We start from the raw sequence: 20830 nt of genomic DNA on the forward strand, positions 1-20830 counted from the left end.
TTGATGAACTTATGACCCTTCATTTGTTGGCAGCAGTTCCCCAAATCAGTTCAGTCTGTGTAGTAGTGTTACAGTGTTCGGACTAAATTCATAATGCGCTGCGTTAAATGTGCTTTATCATTATTATTGATTAAAAGTGGTTGGGAGATTTTAGTTAATATAAATGTAATCTGAATTGTGTAGGCGCGGTACTTAATTTTCTTTTTAGAAAATTTATCTCTTCTTGATTATGATATTTATTATATGATATTTTAGTATTTATTTGTTAGCTGTTAATGTTTTATTTTTCAGTGGGTTTTTTCTGTCGATAATGTTTATTTTTGTTTGTATATATCTGTATCTGTGTGTGTGTGTTGGGTATGGTAGATAAAAGTGCATTAATCAGTTTTATTTCTTAATATTCATTCAGTTTTAGTTCAGTGGAATCTTTTATAGTGCTTATTATTTACTTTTGTTTCATCTTCTATATGTTTTATATATTTTTACTTAATTTTTTATGACTTAAATGGTATAATTTTTTTATATTAAAAAGTTTTTTTGGTTTTACATTAGTATTATTAACATATTTTGTTATTGCATTAAAATTTCTTAAAAAACTGCTATATTTTTTAAGGAAATTAAATTCTTTTTATAGTTCCTCTGATTGCTTTGATCATTAGCCATGAAACCAGCGATGTGCAGTTATCTATCGTGTAGGAAACTGAATCCTGGATTGTTTAATTAAAATTCTTTAGGAATTTGTTTTGTATATTTCGTCTTTAGTCATGCTTCAGTTTCGTTTTCATTCTTCTTTTCTCTTTAGTAGATGATTTTCTTTGAGATGTGTTAGGTTTGATGGAACAGAAAAATTAAGGCGCAGTTCAGGTTAGGAGGGAATTTGCATTTGTTAATGGTGGTTGTATTGTTACTATTGATCAAAATATTTGTGGTATAATTTATTGTGAGATTTTTAATATAGAAAAAAATTGAGAAAAATACTGAATCCTTTTAAAATTGAGTTTATTTTTTGTCCAAGAAAATAGGGTTTTCTATCTAATATCAAATGACCAAATATGATAAAAAATTAATGTAAATTGGAAATGTAGGAAGGAGGTTATGTAAAATTAAAAAAAAATATTTAATTTAAAAGAAAAAGTTCTTTCATGCAATCAAAAATTTATTTTCGTTAATTCTGTTTTATTATTAATTTTTGTTTTTAAAAAAGTTATCTAGTTGTGAACAAGTGCCTAACATAACCTAATTATCTGTCAAATCAGGTGTCCTGTCTATCTATCTACCTGCATCATCTATCATTGATGCAGGTGTCCTGAGAGTTATTAGATAAACTTAAGAGATTGATTCAGGATACCAAAATAAACAAAGATTTTTGTTCATGTGGATAAATGCAATATTTTGTCTTGTTTTCCCCTATTGTATTTTCTATTTTGTGTATTTTCAATAAAAATGTATATCTTGAGAACAGATTGTGATATTTTAATTAAAGTTAGTGAACAAGTACACATCTTTTATAAAATGAATTAGTTTGAAAATTGTAATCTTAAACAATTAAAAAATAGTGGTCATTAAATTTGTTTTCCTCATTAATAGCCTCTTAAATATTGGTTTTATCAAATTATATTTTATTAGATAAAATGTTGATCCTTTATTTAGAACAAAATGACATCTATTTGTTCAAATTGGTTGATAAACAGCTTAGATATGGCTAAAATTGTTAAAATGGATGCATAAATTGTAGTTTTAATGATTTTGTGTCTCCGTTTTTATTTTCTTCACTTATTGAATTTAAAAAGATTATAATTTTTATTATTAGTAATAATAGAATAGCTCAATCCATCTTTAAGTAAGCTTGACATAGGATTCTTAAAAATGCTATTTTTGAAAAAGGAACCAATTCATTTATATTGCAGAAGTGTGTCTCATGTTCAGTTTGGCAATTTTGTGCCCGTTTTCATGCATTATTTTTAGTATAATGCACATTTATTTTAATATATTTGTATTCTGTTATTTTTAGTATTCTTTTTAAAGATATTTTAAATGATAATATAAACTGTGGTCATCAGCCATTAAAAAATGTCAACCGCGTGTAGGGAAACTGCACTTACGTTCTTTTATTAACTCAGCAATATATATAAATCGCTGATTATAAATATATCGTTCTATTCCAGTTCTTAGAGTTTGTTATTAATAAAGAATATTATTTTTATGAAGTGTGGCTTTAGTTGCTGACAAAATATTCATACTTCACATCCTTCAATTTTTAATTTGAATTTAATTTTTTAGATGAAGTTGTCTTTAAAGTAATTGTTAGTTGAACAGTTAATTTAAGACAAATTCAGTTTTCTTTAAATGAAGTTGTCTTTATTTAAAAGTGAAACTGATTTTTCAGTGAGGGAATTATAGGTTATTTTTATAAGAAAGCAATTCTGTTTAATATTTGTACTAAACCTCCAAATTGCAGTTTAGAAATAGAACATTTACCATTATGGGTTTTTTTACATCATTTATACATTTCAACATTATATTCATGAAGATTTTTTTCAGTTATAGATTGAAACTTTATCTTTGTAAACTTATAATATATGAAATTACATATTATTATATAAAACTGTATATTGTTTTTCATAAAAGTAAAATAATTTTTTAATTTTAGTGTTGAATATTTAGATAGGCTGTTGCAGCCTGAAGTAGTTACCAAATCATTTACCTTCATTGGATGGTCTGGCTCTATAGTTTGTTAGTCAGTTGGATGCTTATATTTTTTGCATAATATTGTTTTCATGTGAGAATTTTACATTAGGAAACATCATCCTGTTGTTTATTTTTTGGAGAAAGCAATTTTTGTTTAAGTTGGTAACAAAAATCATTAATTCATAATCTAAAAAGGGCATTTTTACCATTCTTTTTAAAAAAATGCGCTGTCATACCTAAGCAATGTGGAACAGTGGATTTGGTGTGTGTGTGTTTTGCCTGGTTGGCGTTTTTAAAGATATTCTCTGACTGTACTTCTAGTTTCTTGCTGCAGGAACCACTACATTTTCTCTGTAGGTAGATCATATTTTCTCAACGTCTCTACTCCTTTTTCTTATATTCATTCCTTTTTATTTCCCATTTTGAGTTCTATATTCATGTGTCACACCCTGTTAAGTTCATTGTAAGAATGCTTGGTCTTAATAGGCTGTGCATATCCTCTGTGTGATCTGTTAGGGGTTTGCCTGGTGATCAGTGTAGAAAATGTGAAACCATCTTGTCTGTACAGTGTATACACAATTTGAAACATTGAGACAGTGTTTCTTGATTGGTGGCTGTGAAATATCGAGTAAAGCTAACTTTATAATCCGTCCTAAAGTATAAATTTAAATATAGAACAAAATTTATATGCTTTAAATTGTGCCACTTAGAGTAAAATTTATTTTATTGGTGTGTTAAGAGTTTGTTTATTTAAAAAATTTACTGTTTTTTTTTTTTAATACGTATATTGAATGTAATAAGTTATCATTTGTATGTTATCTAAAATGAGACACAGTCGATCATGAGAATAGTGTAGCCGTTCCACAAAGTAACAAGATGCAATGCTGGGTTTATTAGGGAAAGTTATGAGGGAGAAGGTTTCTTGTATACTACCTACGCATATATTTATCTATCAAAATACAGTCATGAGAGAGAGAGCATGTTCAGACAATTACCAAATATTTGTGACTTTACTGTCTTGCAATCTTGTGGATCACTGGTCAAGCAATTAAATTAGTTATATACATAATGTTAAAATTAAAATAAATTTTTCTAGAGTATGAAAAACTACTACTTTAATTAAGGTGTATTGTAATGCATCTGTTGGCTATAAGTAGTACAAGGTAATACAAGGTAAGAGTTTTTACATAATATTGTGATTGCTTTTTGGTGGTTTAAAAAGAATTATACAAAAATTACTTTAGGCAGTATATAAATATAATGGATAAAAATGTTTGAAAAATTAATGTATATATTTATGCATTATTTGAAACTGATGTTTTAGGAAGAATATAAAAATCAGACTATTTCTGAGCTTTACGAATATATTCATGTTATATTTATGTTTTATCTGTATGTAAGATTAAAAACAATTTTATATATGTAGTATAAAAGAAGAATCAGTACAAAAAAAAAATTATGAGTAATATTGAATTATTTTTAAATTGCCAGTGATATTCTAATCTGTGTTCAGGTATGGAAAATTCTCCATCATTTTAATTTTCAAAAATTCAGATATAAATTACTCATATGGCAAGTTCAGTTTATTAACGATTGATAGATGGGCATATTCTACTATTTCAGTAATCAGTATTTTAATTTATTCTGGCACTGTGTAATTAAAAAAATAATAAGTTAATTTAATAGTGTACAATTATAATTGTAGTAAGTGTTATAATGTGCTATAATTATTTTTATGATAAAATAAAGATACGGTAGTGATTTTTACCATGTTTCTCTTATGCAACTATAAATAATTTTTATCATCACATTACTAATCAAAGATCTATTTACTTGTGACAATTTCATATGCTCAATTTGTGATTGCATTGTATTGTTTATAAAAATTATTTATCTTATGATGCAATATCTGGTGGTTTTTACTACATATTTTATTATTAATCAAACACAAATTGGATAAGATGATATTTTAGTCAAGCAGTATATTAATTATTTATGACCATGAAATGATTAGCACAGTACTTAAGAAAGCAATTCAAATAAATGTAACATCGATTCAGTATTTAATTAATCGATTATACTCATTAGTAATTGTAAATACTCTGAGCTTTGGATCATAGTGTTTTCAGTTTTAATCCAAAAGTTTTTGCATATGCTATAAGTTTTTATCCTATTTTCCTATGAACAATTCTTTCGGGGTCATATGATGAATTATATTATCTTAATTTGTAAATATGGTTGGGTGTATAAATGTTTAAATAGTGTAAGTTTTAAATAGAAAAGAGTAGCAAATTTACTCATTTAAAAAAAGTTAAGTGTAATTATTACAGTGTTAACAGATTTGGTTTGCAATTTGTCCCTCTTTGTCACTCTCTCTCTCTCTCTCTCTGTGTGTGTGTGTGTGTGTGTGTGTGTGTGTGTGTGCAGAGTGTTCAAATTAAAAGAGACCCTACCATCGCATCACTTAATTTAGTCTATAAGCAATAGTTTATTGGGAAACCCTAACAAAATAATTTATGAGTTGAAAATGATGTCCACCTCCACCCACTTCTGTTCACTTGTCTATGCACTTGACCATGTACTTGGTTCTCTTGTTAGTTGTATCCTCTATTTTGGGGATTGCATTGGTAATATTTGTATTCAATTACTGCAGGTTGTGTGAATTGCTTCTATAGACAATTTATTTTAAGTAATCCTCACAGAAAGAAGTCTGGACTAGTCAGATCAGAGGATCTTGGTGGCCATAATCCTTTAGAAATAGATTCTTCCTCTGGAAAAATCCTGCAGCATTTCTGTAGTAGAGCAAGATGTATGACAAGGGGCCCTGTCCTGTTGCAACCAGTAGTAGTCATTGTCATTCTCGTGCTGGAAGGCTATGAACTGTTGGATAATTTCTTGGTAGATAGCAGCATCCACAGTTTTTTCAAAAACAAGGATCCTTTTATTCGTCACCTTTAAACTGCACACTGTATGCCTATATTTTTTTGGGCGTAGGGGAGATTCAAAGAAAATGAGTGGGTTTTCAGTACCCCAGGTTGGATAGGTCTAACCCTCTGTGTTGGTCTGTTGGTGAACATGACTTCCTGAATCAGCTGATTTCAAAGTCGAGAGTTCCAATGTTCAAATCCTAGTAAAGTCAGTTACTTTTATATGGATTTTATACTAGATCATGGATATTGGTGTTCTTTGGTAGTTGGGTTTCAATTAACCACACATCTCAGAAATGGTCGACCTGAGACTGTACAAGCTACATTTCACTTAACTCATAGATATCATCCTCATTCATCCTCTGAAGTAATACCTGACTGTGATTCCTGGAGGCTAAACAGGAAAAAAAGGTTGGATAGTTCTGACTATTAACATACCCACCAAGATGAAACCGTGCTTCATGTGCACAAAAAACATTTGACTAAAATGCCAGTGTTGTTTCTAATGAAGTTTTTGAACCGTTGATAGTAGTGAATCCTTTTAGCCCAGTCATCATTAATTACCTCATGGAAAATCTGCATTCGATATGGATAACATATCACCATTCTCCTCACTGCAGTGCTGGGTGAACATAGTGAAATGTTCTTTTCATGGCTTAGTCTCTGCAAAGATTTATAAGATCTTGTAACTGACGCTTTAATTTCCTGTAAGACCTGTGTCATTAAAACTGACTTGTGTCTGACACTTTTCTGGTCTAATATCGAATATTTTTTACAAATTGTTTTAACTAACTTGTGAATAATACTTCTCACTGGTGCTTCCTTTTCAAATTTCTCCCTAAACTTTCATTAACCTACAACATGAGATTTCATCTTTAAATAAGTTCCATCATGAATACATTTTCTTTAGCAGCTAACTGCATTTTAATAAACAACACTTGATTATGCTTGTTCCAAAGCCAGTGCTCGACACAGACCGGCAACACTCAATGTGTAGGCAATAAACAATCCTCCCTGCTCCAGCTCCAGTTGTACCAACATCTTCCATATTATTTTACCTATCTCTTACAAATATATGCATTTTAACAAAACTATGCATTTAATATAAATTACTGAGTGATGGTGGGCCTCTTTTGAGATGAAGACCTGCGTATATATATATGTCTACATCTGTATTTATATCACTATAAACTCTACTGTCTTTTAAGAATATTTTTGAAAAAGATGTTTACAATCACGAAAGTTTTTTGGCTTGGCCAAAATTCTGAACCTAAAACTCGGTCGCTCGATCAAATTATTTGGGTCATGTCTAGCTTGAAAACAGGCAAGACCCGTTACTAAACTAGAAACCGGGATTCTGGCCTGCTTTGAGGGTGTCTAATCTAAAAATATAATAAACTTCATTGAAGAAATGGAATTATTTTTTTGAATGTTTATTCTATTTTAAATTTCATTTTTCATGTTAGAAATGAAGTAATGTTTGGATTTTCTTGTAACCGATAATAATCTTTCTAGAAAAGTTTTGAAGTTTTAAAAATAACTAATTTATAAAAGCTTTTTGTTTATACTATCTTTCAATAATTCTCTGGGAGCCGGATAAGATGGTAAACCGTACACTTTTAACTTGATACTTTCATGCGTGGAATATTTAATGAAATAGCATCCTAGAAAAATATAATTAAAGGGTGTGAAGTAAGTATTAAAAAAACCAGTGAGCAAAGTTTTGTATAATAAAACGGCTCCTCTACATTATTAACGAAGATAGACCAAATTCGCAGTTTCCGTGCGCTGCAGTTTCCCTGTGTATATATCTTGTTCTTTATTATCGGATAATTACCATAGCAGTTGTCACTTATGACGAAAAAAGAAATTCTTTCCTACTTATAATGAAAGAGATTATATAATTACCGGTACACAATATGTCTTAATTATTTTTGCAGTTTATTTGTTTGACATCATTATTTATGTTATATTTTACAGTCATATATATGCAGAATCAGTTTTGTTGTTTGAAAAAATATTACATAATATGATGCACAATATTATCTTTAATTGTTCCCATAATCTGTTAATATCGCGGACAAAAATCGATATAGAATACTTATTTATTTCAAAGTAAATTGCCTGATTATCGGAATGTATTTATGATGTTGAGTGGTTGCATTTTAATTAATATTCAGTAAACTATAAAAGCGGTAAAAATGTCATTAGAATAAAAACATAAAAGAATTTTTTATTAAATGAAATGCTTTTAGCAAGTTATCAGTTGTTAATCGGTAAACGACAGGTATATGTCGGTTTTATCGTATATATTTTTGTTAATGAGTGCTAATGAATTAATATTTATCCGATAGCTGTATTATCCCTTTCTTACTTAACGGTTCCATTACGCTTGGAATATCTGAGAGAATAGCATTGTGAAAAATATAAGGATATGGAGTATCGACATGATTACATTTAATAAAGGTTCATCGACAAACTTATAAAGCGCTAGGAGACATTTTTATTTAGAGACTGCACACTGCTGGGATTTACTAATAAATACTAGTGTTATTGCCACTTAAAATAAAAAAAGAAAACAAAATGTGGGCAGAAATCTCTAGACAGAAAACGGAGTCGGTAAATGAAGGGTAGCCACCTCTTCACCGATTAATATTTGTCCTGCAATTATTTCACCTCTTTAGCGTAGCTCTAGTGTGATCTAGTAGATCTCCTTACCCGTTCCTGTAGGACTTTAATGAGGAAAAAGGGATCTCTGTTAAGGAACGGATGGGTTCAGAGAAATTATTCGTCTTCAAAGCTCCTTCTAGCGATTGCTTGCCTGCATTTCATAGGTTTTTAGTTCGGATGGAGGCGCTTTCTTCCGATTAATATTTTGTATTAACCAGTTAAAATATGTACCGCATCGGTTTCGATTCGTTCAAGACGCTAAAGAACCTTCCTGGTACAGGCTTCATTAAAGAACATTCACGAATCTCATCTACAAAACATGTAATGGCCTAAAAAAAGAAGCTTAATTTCTATTGCTAATGTACTACAATTGTATTATATTATTTTAAATAAAATAAAAATTACTACTGGCCAGGTCCGTTTGTGACATTTATTAGCAGTTTTTAAAAACTAGTAGGATGTCATTTCTTTATTAGAGGGAGGCGACCTTTGCTCCTGTGGAACCTTCTTAGGACTTTACTATCAAAGTCTGAATGTCGTCCGAGTAAAGCTCAGGTTCAATTATTTTTTATAAAATTTAATCTTATCTAAGAGGAAGTAAGGCTGGGAGAGACGAAAAGGCTTGAACTCTTTTTCAGTGTAATTGAATTTTTACCCTAAAAGAAGAACTCAGAAAAAGAAATGATGGAATTTCACAGTATTTCAGTTTATTTTTATCGACGATGTTTCTCGTGCGCGTAAGAAGGCAAAGGTCAAGAACTCTTTGCTACCATCGAGGTCTTAGTTACTCTTAAAAGTAGAATAGTTTTTAAAAAAAGGGAGATTCGATTATCGCTGTATTTCCAGTTTTATTTAATAGAAGAAGCTTGGCTCCAATGGTTCTGAACAACTTTGACGTCCTTAAATGTATTACTTATCCTCGAAGATAGAATATTTTTCGATGAAGAACTGTTCGAATCTATGATTATTTTACGTTTTCCTCGTATTAAATTAAAGAATCTCCGGGAGGGATGAAGGGAGCTCGTTCTCTTCGAAACCTAGTGATGAAATCCTGTCACGAAGAATCAGATCCTACAGTTTGGACTCATGAGAAACGTTTTTCTTGCAAAAAAATTATGAGTTTTTTAATTTATTCGAACTCTGATGTTATGTAAGCGAATTGATAAAAAATTCTTTCGTTTATTTAATTTAAAATTAATTAAACAACAGTTTATTTTAAATAAGTTTTATCCTAGAGGAAAAGTTAATCTTATTGATTAATTTATGTTATCGATTGTTTCTTAAGGAATTATAAGTAAATGTCGGCCCGGTGGCCTGCCTTAGCCATGTCAAAGCCTTGTCCGTTCTGAGGATGAAAGTTCTTCGAGGTACGGTCGCTAGCGTTTGATTGGCTGTACCAGAGCGAGACATTGGAGCTGATTGGAGTGATATCTCTTCTCTGCCTCTGAAAGCTTCGTGCTGGCGTACGAGATGATTCTTCGCTCCCCGTTCTCGGCTTGGTTGTAAAGCACGGCTCTCAGCCCTAGCTGGCTGGCGTCGGTTTGCAAGACATGGAAGCTGTGGATCCGGCCGAGATAGCTTCAACGGTCTGCTAAGGGCCTGCCGAACAGCTTCAAAGGCTTGCTGTGCAGTGTCTATGCATTTCCAGTGTTTTCCCCGCAGCAGGTCAGTCAGCGGCGCGGAAATCTCTGAGAATCTTGGGATATATTCTCGTAACCAGTTACAGGTGCAGAAGTTCTGCAGCTCCTTTCTCGACCCAGGAGTTTTGTGTTCGATGATGGCATGTAGGTGTTACTGCTGCGGAATATTGCCCGTGGGTGTGATTTCATGGCCCAAAAATGACACTTCGTCTCGACCAAATTGGCATTTCTCCAAAGAGCACGTCAGCTGATGAAGTTGTAGGCGTTCCAGAACCAAGTCTTGGTGGCGTAAGTGTTTCCCAGCTACTGCTGTAAACAATAATGTCGTCCAGGTAGACCAGGCAGCACTGGCGGAGGAGGCAGTGAGAACGTCCTGCATTAGATGCTGGAATGTGCGATGCATTTTTCAAGCCGAACGGCATGACTCGGAACTGGTATCGGCCGCCATCTAGAACTGAAAAGGCTGTAAAATGTTTGGCTGATTTCTCCAGGGGTATCTGCCAATAGCCACTTTTAAGGTCGATTGTCGAGAAGACACGGGCACTTCCCAAATCTTTAATAGTCTCATAGATCAGTGGCAGTGGTGAGTCCACATCATCCGTGATGTTCAGGCGCCGGAAGTATATACAAAAACGTGGTGAAGAGTCCTTCTTCTTAACAATGATTACTGGAGAGTTGTAGGGCGACGTCGACGGCTCTGTCACCTCTTGCTCTCAGCATCTCTTCCACTTGTTCTCTTATAGTCCGTTTCTTTTCTTCGTTGTACCGGTACATCGGTAAGCGAAACGGCTGGCTTCCTTCCCGGATCCAATGTACTGCTGACCGAGTTGGTTGCAAGGGAGTGCTGGAAAATATTCCCAAGTGTCGCTTCAACACAGTTTCCAATCTTGTCTTTACTTCAGGGGGTACTGTACTTTTCACTCCCGATCAGTCCAGTTTCGATGCCGCAGGTTTGGGTCGATCGTGCCAAAAACGGTTTTGCGAGTTTCCCTACCCAGATGGAGGCAGCCACTACTGTAGTCCAACACGGCTTGTTGTTCATTCAACCAGTTGTGTCCCAAGATGACTTCTTCCTGAAGCGTCGGAACTAGCAGAAGCGTTGTGGGAATTTTCGTGTCGCCGCAGAGAAGCTCTATTTGCACCACTCTCGTGGTACGGCAGGAAGTAGATTTGATTTAATTTGTCGAACTTAGACTACGAGACTACACTTCATTTACATTTATACATATCATTCTCGTTTAACCTCTGAAGTAATACCTGAACGCTAATTCCCGGAGGCTAAACAGGAAAGAAGTAAAGTATCCAGGATTTATCACTTGATGGGCGCGAATAGGTCGGTTAAATAGTACGCGATTCTCAATGTCTCCAGAATTTGGTTTGCTTGGCATTTCTCCGGCCACCACCCCATTCGGTCGCTCTAAAACATAAGACCGAATATCTGTGCCACAAACGCTACTGAGCCTCGAATCAGTTTAGCGACCAGTGTCCTAACTAGTTCCTAGAACTAACCTAATTGCATGAGCGAACTAAACATGGTGCCACACACCACTTGCTTCGTGTCCCACCGCTCACTTGTCATATATTCTAAAATAGGTAGGCGCACCCTGTCAACTACTAAAATATAAATGACATTCATTAAATTAAATTTATCTCGTCAAGACAGCAATTCGCTGCCACGCCTAGGTCGCTGAATGCCAGCAAGTACCTGTCCAGCAGTATTAAAACGCTTGGAGCTTTAATTGGCTGATGGCCAGCCATAACTCTCGGGTAGCATCCCAGAGCAGCGAGGTAGGAGTCTTTCCCTTAAATAAATTACTGATGCCGGTTGAACAAAGCAACGTCATCAAGGAACACCCACACGGTCCGACAGTGTGGCTCACGCCACATTGACTCGTCGCTTTTGAGTGGCCAATTTTCCCCTTGACCTCTAAGTTTCAGGGTGGCCTGATTTTTGGTCTTCCCAAGAGCTGGGCAGTCGCACATCATATGTTCGTTCGAGTGGACCTGCTGCCCGGCGGAACCGAAACAAATATTGGTTCAAGTTCGCGTGGTTGGGGAGCACCTGGGCACTCGTTGCCCTTAAAAACGAAGAAGAGGCATACCATCTCCCCAAGACCTGTATAAATCTATACAAGGACCTTCCCATAGTCGTGGTGTGCCATTCTTGCTGCCATACATCCATCGCGAGGCTCTGAAGCCTCTTCCGCAGGTGGAAGATGGGCAACTGAACGAAATTTAGATCCGGTGCACTGTGATCACCTTTCCTCTCCGGTACTGATCCGCAATCTTCACATGGCTGCCCAAACTTTCCCCACTAAATCGATTGGGAGAGCCTTTCCCAATACGGTGGTAGCCTCGTAGGGGGTTGTTTTAAAAACACCAGTGCATACTATTAATGCTCGGCGCTGGGCACTCCTTAAATTCTGAATAAGTGCTCTATTTCTGTCCCACCTATGCGCCCAAACGGACGCAGCATAAGAGGCTGTACTTTCGAAGACACCTCGGTACATCATGTACAAATGACGGCCCGACAGCCTGAAATCCTTTCGAGGCATCCTTGTAAGCGTGTGCATCACAGAAACGGCGTCCGCCGCTACGTGCCTAATGTGGTTGTTAAACAGCAACTTCTCATCAAACAAAACACCTAGATACTTATGAACTTTAGCTTTAGGCAGAAAGTAAAATTCAATGTCAGATCTATCATGACATTGGAATTTGCTTGCCACGGTAATAGCTCAGCTCTTCCAAAGCTGAAGTTGGCCGCAGAATCTATGGCCGATTTTGTGAGTCGTCCTTCTACTTCGACGGTGATTCTAGGTATGTCTGAGCCTAGTTGATTGAGGGCTCCGGTTGGGTCCACTGCTGGGATCATTACTCGTTTCCCTGCTGCGACTTCCTTATTGGACAGTCCCTGTGGAAATGGCGCTCCGGGCAGTAATGGCAGCACGGAGCCAAGCTGCTTCTACGTTCAGTTACCTTGTCATTTGTTCTAGCCACGGAAGTATCCGCCCAGAATTAACGCGACCTCCGTGAGTACTCTTTAACATTGTAGCTTGGATCTTCTCCTGTTCGTCTCTTTCAATGATGATGGCTCGATGCAGCAGGTCGTCAATATCATTGACGACCTGCTGCTCGCAGCGAAAGTCGAATCTGGGGTCTGAACTGCTCCAGCAGTATAGGTAGGAAAGCAATTTCACTACCGGGAGCTAGTCGGTGAATGATTTTCCTCTTCTGCTACAAGAAATGCTCCGCCGATTCATTAGCTCCTTGCGCTTGTCCGTAAAGCTGAGACCGGAGCTTGGCAGTAGTCTGCGGGAAGTTATGTTGATGCCGAAATCGGTCGATGAACTCGGACCAATCGAGTTGTAGGTCTTTGTATTGCCTGGCCCAGGACAGAGCCTCTTCTTTCAGCTGCCCTTCGGCGTACTTGGCCCATTGCTCAACAGGCACTCTCTGTTTTTGTAGCTGAGTTTGTAGACGAGAGAGGGAACAGTTCTGGGTTTTCATGTGGTAGGTCGCTGAAGGTGTCCGTTAACACCGTCGCAAATGCTGCACGGATGCCCGCAGCCAGGCAGTCAGTGTTGTTGGGCGCCTTGTTTGTTGGTCTGTCGGCTAACATGTGGTCGGCAGAGGCGTGGCTATGTGCAGTCTTCTTGTCCAGACGATCTTCGCCCCACATTGGGCGCCACTTGTCTCCGAATGGCTTCGACGGCTCGTTGTAACTAATAACCTTGTGGTAGTGGTAGCCCTGAAATGGAACGTTTTTATCGTGGATCGGCTTCGACGGCTTGTAATTTATAACCTTGTTGTAGCCCTGAAAAGGGCCGTTTTTTCCGTTAGTTCTGAGAAGAGCTGTTGGGTCCGGAAATCAGACCGGACTTCCCGTCAGCGGCAGTTGGGTCCCCACTACAGCGTGGCAGTGATGACCCCGAGAGCCCCGCAGTGCCGGCGCGGCCGAGGCGGTTCTCTCCGAGCGATCCCACGCTGGGCGGCTCCTGCTGCTGAGTCCGTCGGCTAGGGCGATTGAGGCCCGGCGAGCTGGAGCGGGAAAGTAGCATACGTCCGCGTCCAGCTGCTCCCTCGGCGGGGATGTTGGCATCCCCGGGAAGTCCCACGTTGAGACGGCCAGGGAACTTTTCTCTGTCTTCTTCAATCATCTTCTTCTGCAGGTGGTCTTCTCCAGGTGGTGGTCGACGATGAATTAAAAAATCATTTTCGTACACGCTCTTTTATTGGAGCCTGAGAGTTGTGGAGCCGCAGCGCCGCTATGGTGGGAGAACTGCGCGGCGGGAGTGACGCTTATCTAGTAGTGCGTACGTATACTGTACTCTAGCTGACATCTGAGCTGTTTACCGTTTTCGTCCGCCGATATTAATTAGGCATATGTTTTGTAACGATATGTTTTGTGTGTTTTTTTTTTGTTTAAATTTATCGCATCAAAAACAAAACAATTCGTCATTAGTTCTCTGTCATATGTTTTAAACGTATATAATTCTTTTAAGTTTCTCTGAGTATATGACTAAAATTATTACGACTGTTTAACAATGTTAGAAAATAAATAAATATGAAACAGAATAGACGTACAGTTGACGGGTAAACTTGTGTAGCTTAGCTAATTATTTTTAACGTAAGTGAAATGTCATGCATAAACAGGTCTCGTAAATTTTACACTTCGTATTTACAACGTGTTTAAGATTAGCAATCTGGAAGACACCTACTCATTTAATATGAGGAATAACTCATTTAATATTCAGGAATAATTAGGTTTATTATGATTGTTCTACATACGTATTATACCGACTGGAACTGGTGTTATTTTTCTTTCATTACTCGCCAGTTCAAAACTGTAGTCGACTTACTTTTGAATATTAGAATACGGGATTATTGTAAATGAAACAGACAGTTTGTTTAGTTTATTAATAATTAAGTTTTTATATAGAGAGTCGATGCATCTTTTCCGTTATTACACAACATTTTTAAGAATTAAGACGCTCTATGTTAACTAACATGCTTTCAGCTATCGTCCTGGCGCCGTTGCGATTTCTATATTGTAATTGCTGCGTAAAACAATATTTTTATTTATGTAGAGTTTTATCTACGGTTATTATTTTTGTTTATTTATTTATACGAGGGTTATTTTTTTGTCAAGGTCCGATCGGTTACGAAATTAAAACCACAGTGAAAAATAAAATGTTTTGTAACAAGTACTTACATAGTCGCCACTCCGATTTAGACATTGCCATAGCGTGGTACCAACTTTCCAATACCCTCGTCATAGAACGGAGCCGCCTGTGTTTTCAGCCATGTTTCTACGCCGGTCTGCAGCTCGATGTCTGTGCCAAAATTTTGTCCTCCTAGCCAGCGTTTCATGTGAGCAAAGAGGTGAAAATCGGATGGAGCCAAGTCCGGGCCGTATGGTGGGTGATCAAACACTTCCCAACGAAGACGCTGCAGGAGCTTATTTGTTACAGCTGCAGTGTGCGGCCGAGCATTGTCATTGAGAACGACAATGCCTGATGACAACATTCCTCTCCCTTATTCTAAATTGCCCTTCGTAGACGTTGAAGAGTCGCGCAGTATGAGTCTGCAGTGATGGTCGTGCCACGTTCCATGAATTCCACTAAGAGAACTCCATTCCGGTCCCAGAACACAGTAGCCATACACTTTCTGTTGGAGAAGGTTCGCTTGAACTTCTTTGGTTTACTGGGAGAATGAGAATGCATCCGCTGTTTGGACTGTTCTTTTGTTTCTTAAGTTTCGAAATGGACCCGTGTCTCGTCCCCTGTGACAATTTTGTTCAAAAAATCTTCTCCTTCATTGCGGTAGCGCTGGAGAAAAGTTAGGGAGACGTCCATTCTCATTGTTTTATCATGGTCGGACAGCATCTTGGAAACCCATCTCGCACACAGTTTGCGGTACTGAAGTCTCTCACTCACAGTGGTGTAGAGAGCTGACCTTGAAATTTCAGGAAACGAATCGCTCAATACAGAAATTGTGAACCGACGATTTTCTCGAATTAACTCATCCACTCGCTTCCTTCCCTGACCGCCTGCATCATGAACATCTGTACGTCCTGCTTTAAAGTTCCTGTACCAGAGTCGCACTCATTTAAATTTAAACTAGATTGTCGGTTGACACTCGCTTCCTTCCCTTACCGCCTGCATCATGAACATCTGTACGTCCTGCTTTAAAGTTCCTGCACCATTGTCGCACGTTGCTGTCACTCATTGAAGTTTTATCGTACACATTACTTATTCGTCGATGAATTTCAGCCGCATTACAGCCCTCAGCCTGAAGAAATCGAATTACCGCACGCACTTCACACTTGGCGGGAGATGCTATTGTTGTAGACATGTTTACGTGCTAGCTGCGTGTTCAGAAGTAAACGAAGTGACGCGGCGTGATTGAAGGCCATACTAGAGACGCTGCGCAACACATATGCGCAAAGGTTCATCCGATTTTTACGCGGGTTTTTATTTCGCGACCGATCGGACCTTGAAAAAAAATAACCCTCGTAGTTTATCCGTTTTATATTTACATTAATCTATGATATTCTTATTTCATTTTACATACGGACATCCTAGTTTTCCTTATGTTTCATTATACACAAACGTTATTTTAAGCAGTTTCTAATATAATCTATTCACTTGCATTGAGCATAAATCCGATAGTTTTTTCAATCTTATTTTCATCACGATCAACCGAAATAATTTCAACAGTTCAACGAGAAGGTTTCTATGCAGGACAATATAGTGTATGTGAATAACACCGTCTTAGCAGCGGCGCGATTGCTGAGGGCATATCCACAGCGACGTAGCTTTAAAAATATTGTCCTTTAACAGAAAAGACTCGAAACAAGAACTTAAGTTGATTTTTTTAGGGAATTCGTTTAGTTTAAATCTGATATATTTTGGTTTATATACGTTCACCCTGCGTTACACGACAGGGGTTATTGCGATAGTCGTCCTCAATACTTCGCAGCACATCCGGGTTAATATTAGAAACCGTTATTGTGATTGGTCGTTTCAAGTCATCTAAATTTTCAGGGACTAGTGGCACAAAACTTTGTCTTTTATAAAATCCAATAATTAGCAATCGGGAGACGTCAAATAAGAATTTATTGGAGGTCAACGGTTAGTGTTTTAGTTTCTTGAATTGCCATTCTAAGGTCTCAGAAGGTCCTACCCAGATAATTTTGAACCTTTCGTGCCAGTAAGGCTGAGCTCTATCGTGTGTGAAAATGAAGATCTACTGTCTAGTTGGATTTAAGGCATCAATCACTTGTCAATATATATATATATATATATATATATATATATATATATATATATATATATAGGTGATACAGCGTATACACAATTCGCCTGAAGTGAAGTGTTCTGTGCTACAACCCGATGAAAAGGTGTAAAAGGTTCTTTATTCATGACCACGGAATAACTGAAGGGGTTCACCTATATATATATATATATATACCTTTTACACCTTTTCATCGGGTTGTAGCACAGAACACTTCACTTCAGGCGAATTGTGTATACGCTGTATCGTGTTTCTAGGGTTTTGGTATCCATTTTCGTACGTTATTTCTGCTCACTTTTTCAATCGTCACCGAAAATTAGACGATAAATGCCATCATCTCTTCCTGAACACGTTTCATGTATATCCTTACAAAAAACCATTACGCAAGATAATCGTAGTCGCTTAAATTTTAATCTTAACTGCAAAGTTATCTGTTAGTCTTCAACAGTTTCTTTCAAAATTGTTTTTCACGGTCGGTTGTAAACCGTTGTTGATTTATCTAATTGTCTATATGTAAAAGTTTAATTTTTTTATAATTTAGCAGACGTGTTTATTTCAACTTGGGTATAAGCAAATTAGACAAAAATTACAGAATTCAGTAATGTATCATAATATAAACAACATCCAACAGCCGCGTTGTGTCCTTACAAACGACTGTACTGTGTGGCTATGTGCTGCTTTTAAACAATATTCATTCATTGTTTTTGGATACAGAACTTACTTGTATATTTCGACTTCTTTACTCATTTGCGGAATAAAATCCAATCGGAATTTTTTTTTTCATAAACACTGCACAAAATACGTTAGAATATTTGTCTGTTAGGAAACTTTTATTCTTCAACAAACTATGCGAGTTACGTGGTCTCATAGTCGTAGTAAAAAAAAATTAAGCCGAAAACTGGCCTGACCGTTTTTATACGGTTATAGCATTAATTAATAAAGAGAGGCTTTAAAACGAGCGATACGTCTAATTTTTGCTATTTCTCACTGTGTACGAGTATGTTATGCTCAAAGACGACGTTTTCTGACTTTTAAATCGTCTGTTGAATGTCCTTTGCTTCATTTTTTAAAAACATCGTGCTTTCTGAGACACGATAGAATTTTTCTTTTTTCCTTCTATGCTGGTTCTTTTAATTTTCTTCTAGAGCCTTTTTTATTACATCTTGAACGAGTATATTAAACAAGATTGAGAACAGGCACCGCTCGTGGAGTTATCCTCTCAGATCTAATCGCACAATTTTTAAATCCTTAATTTTATATCCGGTTTCTGATTCTGAAGGTAAAATTATTTAAGTAATCTTTTATCTTTGCGATTAATCTTTAGCGTTTTCTATTAGGTTTATTTCGATTAGCTTTTACCACGATGACGTGATAACCACTCGTCTAATATTTTATCTAACACGACTATTCACACCTGTGGAATGTGAGCCGTTCTTATATAAGTAACAGCTATTTAAGTTACGAATGTTTACTTTTAAAAATTACGGTATTCGTTTTGAGAAATTAAAAAAAAAAATAAGGTTGAAAAATCGTTAACAAAAGGACTTTCTCTGAAGGATAACTGCAGTTATTTTTTTAAAGAAAATTTACATAAATGAGATTAAGTAAGCTGAAGGATTGAAGAATTAAATAAAATTACCCTCGATTTATTTTTTTATTGAAATATTTCTTTTCAATGATTAATTGATTTAAGTTTACTTTTATTTTTTTTTTTTTTAGCTTGTCCTTTACTTCCTTTGTATAAGACTAATTATATTAAAGGTTAGAATATTACCGTTCTTATGGAGCTAATTATGGATTCAAACTCTTAAACGTAGACATAACGCGACTGATATAGGTGCTATTCAGTAATTTTTCAATTTTTTTTACTATTCTTGTTAAAGTTGTTTGATCTGTATATAGATTGTTTTTATTCGATTATTGGATAATTTTAACTAAATTTGTTTAATCTTAATAGATAAAATAAAAGTATTTATTTGTTGCTTTAACGAAAGAAAAAAAATTATACACACATTACTGATAAAAACGGTTCATTTTGTAAATAATGATTAATTTAATGAATTCTCTTTTAATTATATGTTAATAGTAGTCAGATGTCGTTATTGTTTCTCTTAAGCAAACACAAATTAAGCGATTAACATTAAACGAATTAATATCTCTGCGTCTGTGTGTATAATAACAAACTAGCACACACATGTTTTTGTGGTAGTTTTTAATAATTTTCCTGGTAGGAACCGGTTTTCACGTCTCTTATGGTATAATGACATTTAAACGATACAAATATCTAGTTAGCCGCAGGCCTAATGTAGATTAATCGATTTTTAGTATTATTAGTCACTTTCTTACTTTCCGTTTTTGAGTGTAGTCAGATTTTAAACGTTAATAATGATGTACCGACTGTATTGCGGAGTATGTTAGATTTTTGACATACAAGTTAATTCAATTTTTTAAAAATTCTATAAAGAAACTTTCGGCTTAATTTTTTTTTAGGAAGTTTTTTCAGTTTTTGTCCGGTTATGTTTTGGTTTTTGCGATTATTTTTGAATGTAAGTAATATCTTAGTGTTTTTAGTTATTAATGTAATAATTTTTCATAGAAATTTCATTACGTTGTATGTTTATTTACGCCAAAAAATAATAAAATACTTTCGTCGACCTATTTTTTGAATTTAAAAATATGATTTGGTGTCGTGGTACTTTACGTAACAGCCGTGGTTCATGAGGGTAACATATGACCTTGTTTTAAGCCGCGAAAGTTTAAAATTGAATAATTATTTAGATTTCTTTAATCCTATCTTACTTATTTTTGTTTGTTTATAAATTCGTGTTAAATAGTATCTTTATACTGTAAACAAAGAATTAGTTAAGTAGTGAAAATTATAAATCGTCTTTATAAAAATACCAATTGAATTTATGCTTGTGCATTTTTGTCGGTACATTTGAACGTAATAAGATTTAAATGGAGATAAATCCTCGAATTAAAATAGTATTACGTACGTTTTTAATTTATATAAATTAGCTATTTAATTGTATGTGAATGTTACAATAATTATCATCCGCAATAGCGAACGTAGTTTTTTAGATTTTTTGATCCGTTTCAAGGCGAGGATGAAGAAAATTCCATTCGTTTTTACGAGTGACGTTACAGGGGAAAAATGGAAAAAAATAATCGCTGAAAGAGGTGGCTGAGGGATTATGCTGTAATAGAAAGTAGTAGCCCTACCTCCAAATTGATAACCTTTTATCCTTCCCTAAATATGTTCCTTATAATTTCTGATAACGGTGTATAAACGTATATTGTATTTTTTCTTCGTAAGTTTGATTTTATAAACCTAAATAGGATTAATATTTTGTAATTACATTTCTAGAATAGTGTAGAAATGATTTTAAAAAAATTATCCGCCTTAATGAAAGGGAGTTTTAATCTCAAAACTTACTAACTTTCTAGTAGTAATAGACCCAGAGGCTTCCTGGTTATGTTGTTGTGGTATGTGGTTTATGTCCTAACAAGGCGGGTGGGGGGATGGTTCTTCCGTATATTAATGAAAAACTGTTTATTTTTTGTGAAATTTTCTTGCCAAATTTGGTTTATATTAAAAAACATCATAAG

The 20830-nt window shown here is 35.5% G+C and overlaps 1 protein-coding gene across 5 annotated transcripts in view; it reads left to right on the top strand.

Moving 5' to 3' along the window:
* Positions 1-20830, top strand: part of Arms (Ankyrin repeat-rich membrane spanning) — a 310321-nt gene that overhangs the window by 21424 nt on the left and 268067 nt on the right. Inside the window, exon 1 of one of the 5 annotated variants that reach the window (XM_075365011.1) lies at positions 66-188. The exons of 3 other annotated variants lie outside the window; for them this stretch is intronic. The gene's annotated coding sequence lies outside the window, so the exon portion shown is untranslated. Of the gene's footprint in view, positions 1-65; positions 189-20830 lie in introns of those variants that run through there. One more of the 5 variants, XM_075365012.1, reaches the window with a different exon arrangement.

The sequence above is a fragment of the Lycorma delicatula genome, chromosome 4 (genome assembly GCF_047948215.1).
Source record: "Lycorma delicatula isolate Av1 chromosome 4, ASM4794821v1, whole genome shotgun sequence".
Taxonomy (NCBI): domain Eukaryota; kingdom Metazoa; phylum Arthropoda; class Insecta; order Hemiptera; family Fulgoridae; genus Lycorma; species Lycorma delicatula.